We start from the raw sequence: 5,360 nt of genomic DNA on the forward strand, positions 1-5,360 counted from the left end.
AATTACTGGCAACTCTCTCAGAAAATGTGGATAACTTGGAGGCAAATAAACCAATTATATCAGTTGATGCACGCAACGCGTTTCACTCCATCGAGGCTTCTTCCTGGCTTTTCTCCACGTTGTCTATGTCCCTCAGTTTTTCCTCTTTAGATCTAGTATGTTACATAACAAAGCCGCAACCTGCTTACACTTGCAACAGCCATATGGCCCCTGAGGAACTTGCTCCAAAACTCATACATCTTGCAAGGAATGCACTGAATGGCATTACTCACCTCTCTCTTTCTGCTATTAATGCCTCTAGCCAGAAAACCCAACACCCTGGTTGCATTTCCCACTGCATTGTTACATTACCTGCCGTCCTCGAAGTTCTCAGAAGTTATTACTTCCAATTCCCTTTCCTCTGTTGTCTCAAATACGACTTACATAAGGCATAAATATTGAGGATTGCATCATACTACATGGCCATATGTTACTTAGCCTACCACTACGTCAAAGTGTCCCAGTTTTGGCAAGCCCATCTAATTTTACATGGCTATACTGCTGACCAGTGGGACTGCACTTTTTACCCACTGAGACTCTCATGTTATGAGTCTTTTATGAAGGATAGAGCCAAATGCCTTACTGAAATCTAGATTGACTATATTTACTGCTTTCCCTCTTAGTCAATAGTAGGGTAGGTTTAGCTACACAGTCTATAATTCAATTAGTTTGGGTTGGAAATCACCGTGCAGTAAACCCATGCTGATTCTGATCTATAACAGTTCTTTCCCTTGACATGGTTTCCATTAATTTCCCCATCACAGATATAGTACTTACTGGTCTAAGTTGGCAGAATTGTCCCCACTATCTTTTTTTTGCTAAGTGATACTATGATTGCTTCCAATACTCTAGAATTACCACTACTGATAGTGTCTGGTTACAAAATATTGTTAAAGCTTGTACCCTGAATCATGTAGCTTCAAAGATCATCTTAAAACCAGACCTCACACATTAGTTCCTATTGTGTAAATCCCGATAATCAAGTCAATGTCCTATAAGATTTCTCAACATGCTAATAGCCTACTTAAAAAAAAAACTTACTTAATTGTATTCTGTGCATTTTCTCTTCACTTGCGTACAAAATATATTTTCTTACTTCTAAAAACAGTATATGCTCCAAAATATTTTTCTCAAACTAAATGAAATTTCGTTCAGCAGTTAGTACTGTGTATTTTTCTGCAATTTCTTTTTCTTTACTTTGACCTTTAAAACCTTTGTCTCATTTGATCCATGACTGCCTAAAGTAATTTTATGGAGCCATAACAGGAAAAAAATAGATTTTGTGAAGTTTATTTAGCGTGCCAAATTCAAACAGACAACAAAATGTGTAAAGCAAAGGACAATTCAGGTTCAATGGGCAATGCACGATAGAACCAACGCTAATATCAAGACCAAGATCTTACTCGGCTATAGAGCAGGATGATTCATCTCACCGTGTAACCAAGCTGATGCAGAAATCAGTGTGAAGCTAACGTAGCAGAAGAGAAAACTTTTGCCTACATACCAAAAAAAATATATAATTTAAAGTACAGAAATTTCTGGGTTACATTTATTGTGACAAAATGTTTTAGTTACATATCACAATTCTTATATTACACTGGGGCATATTATATATATTTGGGGTCCCTTAAAAATGTCCTTGTCTTCGAAAGTAAAGCAAATTTTGTTCATTACACAAAGACGTTGTTAATGCCTATTGTTGTAGCTGGAATATCTTCATGTGTGTGCAGAGGCCCTTTATCAGTCCCATCACTTCTGTGTTCCAATGGCACTCTGTGTTCTCTAATTGAAGTTTAAAAGGCTAATTGATAGTTTGAAAACCCAACCCCCCCCCCATGAAAACAGCTAAGTGACCTCAAACTTTTGAATGGTAGTGCATGAGTGTATATATATATATAATATAATATTATATATTATTATATATTATTCTATATTATTATTATTATATATATATATATATATATATATATATACACACACACTGAAAATAATATCTCTAAATCTAGAGTAACAAGATTTTTTATCCTTGCTACATCCGGTTCACTGCAGGCTAACAGAAATAATAAACTAAAATTCATTTTTAAAAGCTCCTTTGTCCACACAAGAAAGTGAAGGCTGCTTTGGGGGACAGTGTGGAACTACATCACTCTAAGCACCTCAATTATGTTGTTTGCTTGGGGGAAGAGAGAGGAGCGGAAAGCTACACCTGTATAAGCATTGCAGTCATTTTAACTAATCTCTGGCCAGAAGAACTCTGGCAAGAACGTGTTCCATTTCTCCTGCGCTAAGGAGCCAAAAACAGTATTGCTTTGTCAGGTGCTGCCACCTAGGGATTTATGGCTGCTAAGGTGATTAGGAAAATGTCTTACTGTGCAAAATGGTTTCAAATGAAATGGTTATTCTGGAAAAGTACCATAATTATTTAAAGGGACAATAATGTGAATCTATCTATCTATCTATCTATCTATCTATCTATCTATCTATCTATCTATCTATCTATCTATCTATCTATCTATCTATCTATCTATCTATCTTTTCATTTTCTGTACACATTTCAAAATGTTGTTGCTGTGCAAAAATCTAGTATGTTAGTATTAGTAATGATAGCAAATGTTTATTGCTGCCCGTTAAAATAACCACCCTGAAGATCACATTTATAATTCCTGTACTGTTTTTCATTGGATAAACAGATTGTGACCAGCAAGTGGATCATTTTCTGAAAATTTCGTATGAGAGTTATTAATTTGCCGATTTAAATATCAGCTTCATATTTCATAGAGCAGCACTGTGGGTAAAAAGTACATAAGAAATACTGCATCGCATAACAGTTTGCGTTTACAGAACTAAAAGGAGGAGGTATCTGCTCAAACAAGCTTCCAAGTTAGAAGGAGTTGAGGATTCATGAAGAAGGTGACCAGGTACATGACCGTATCTCAGTGTTAGTGGTAGGTTAGTGGAGGAACTCAACCTGCCAGTTGTTTTTCTGAAGAAGTGACTCTTAAGATATTTTTTTAAGGACTGGAGACTAGTGGAGGTTCTGGCAAGCTGTCCTAGGACATTCCAAGGGTCTTGAGAAGTCGGATAGGGGTTTATTTGGAGGTTAGCGAGGAGATGCATGTAGGTGGACTGCTATGAAGGGCTATGAAGTTGAGTGTCAAGATTTTAAATTAAAGTGTACTGGCAACTAGAGGAAGAGATTGACCAAGAAAATACATTTTAGTAAAAGGATAAGAAGCTAAGCCTGGCAGCAACATCCATAATGCACCGTAAGATGAGTATGTCCAGACCAGCTATGACTGAGTTGCTGTAGAAAATATGGGAGATGATGAGTGCAGGAGATCTAGTGGCATCTTGTGTTAGGAAAGGGAAAATAAGAGCAATGTTTTGAAGACTTTCAGCAAAGGATATTTCAAAATCGAAAATAAAAGTAAATGTGATTGCAAGCACTTACAGTCCGCCAAAAACAACTTTGACTGATGGATTTACGATAATTTTTACAGGTCCTAATATTTTGTCATTATTTGCTTTCATTTCTCTACAAAAGTGCTATCTGCAATATTTTGTAAAAGCCACTAGATGGAACTATATGAATGCAGGAAATGCATTTTAATAATTAGGTCTGGCTAGCAGTGATTCTAATTGGCCAGTTTATTATAATGGTCAAAAAAAAGGACAAAACTTTTAAAAACAAATTTTATTTTAAAAAGTTTAGTCCATTTTGCGTGAAGCAATGGCTCATAATATTTAACTTATGTTTATTAATGTGCTCAGTTAATGAGGTAACCTTTTAAAACTGAAACAAATGTTTGCTTCTATGTATATTAAAAGTAGGCCAGGCATAATTGTAGAATTACAATATATCTAATCTAAAAAAAGAGAAAAAATTACTGAAAAATCAAAAGTAGCAATCCAGGAATTTCTTATTGCCAATATGCCATTTTTTTCCCAGGGAATTTTAATTGGTGTCAATACCCAGTAAACAGTCATTAACCAGGCATCCATGGTTTCAGTACCTAAACCATGCAGATGGAAGAATAGGAGCAAACAAGGAAGAAGGAGTAGGTGAAATGATACAGCCGGGTAGAGCCGTAGCTAGCTCCTTTTGCGCTCGAGGCAAGAATGGAAAATTGTGCCAGCTATTACACAAGACTGCCCATAAACACACATATACACATACACTGCCCTTCCACACGACTGCCCTTACACACTGCCTTTACACACACCTGCCTATTAACACGCATATACACATACATTGCCCTTACACAACCCTGCCTTTAGTTTGAAAATGCACATGAAATGCACATGACCCCCATAGCCTCCATCCAGGCCCCTAGTATTTCAGGAGATAGCCCTAGAGTATGATCACATTCAAGGTACATTATATGGACAAAAGCATTGGGACACACCTTAATTAGTGAATTCAGATGTTTCAATCAGACCAACATAAAATCAAGGACCTAGCCATCCAGTCTCCATTCACAAAAATGGGTCATTCTGAAGAGCTCAAGGAATTCAAGCATTATACTGTGATAGAATGCCACTTTTGCAATAGGTCAGTTTGTGAAATTTCATCCCTGGTAGATATTCCACGGCCAGCTACAAGTGGCATTATTGGAAAGGGGAAGCGTTTAGGAACAGCAGCAATTCAGCCACAAAACAGAAAACCATGTAAAGTCAAAGAGCGGGGTCAACCAGTGCTGAGACTGTAAGCTCGTTTGAGCTGGGCCCTCCTCACCTGTTGTCTCTGTTAGTCAATTTGTTATGTTACATACTACTTGTTATGTCCTGTCTACCCATTGTACAGCGCTACGGAATTTGATGGCGCTATATAAAACAATAAATAATAATGGTACGTAAAAGTTGCCAAAGCTCTGCTGATTCCTTAGCTGAAAAGTTCCAAACTTCCACTGGCATTAATATCAGCAAAAAACTGTGCGGCGGGAATGAAGCAGTCAGAACCAGCATATTAATCAATTTGGAATCTTTGTTTTTTTTCTCCCATTCTTATGCCATGGGTGCCAGAGAAATACAGCTGGCATCAAAGCGGTAAAGAGATTTAACAAAAAGGAAAAAATATAATTGAAAAATTGATAACTTGAAAAGGGAATCTTAAGATGGCTGCACCCATGGTATACACATGACGTGGGTTTATGCTATAAATATATTGGGGGGTTTTCTTTCCTTTTTTTCTTTCCCTTGCCACCGCAGCCATGAAGCTTGTTATCAGAGAGTATGCTGTGTAAGAAGAATAACAGGAACTTCTGGTTTTTTAGTTTCACTTTCCTAGTGAAATGGTAGGGGGTGGGGGCTTTAGAGTTCTC

Source organism: Spea bombifrons, chromosome 5 (assembly GCF_027358695.1).
Source record: "Spea bombifrons isolate aSpeBom1 chromosome 5, aSpeBom1.2.pri, whole genome shotgun sequence".
Classification (NCBI taxonomy): Eukaryota; Metazoa; Chordata; class Amphibia; order Anura; family Pelobatidae; genus Spea; species Spea bombifrons.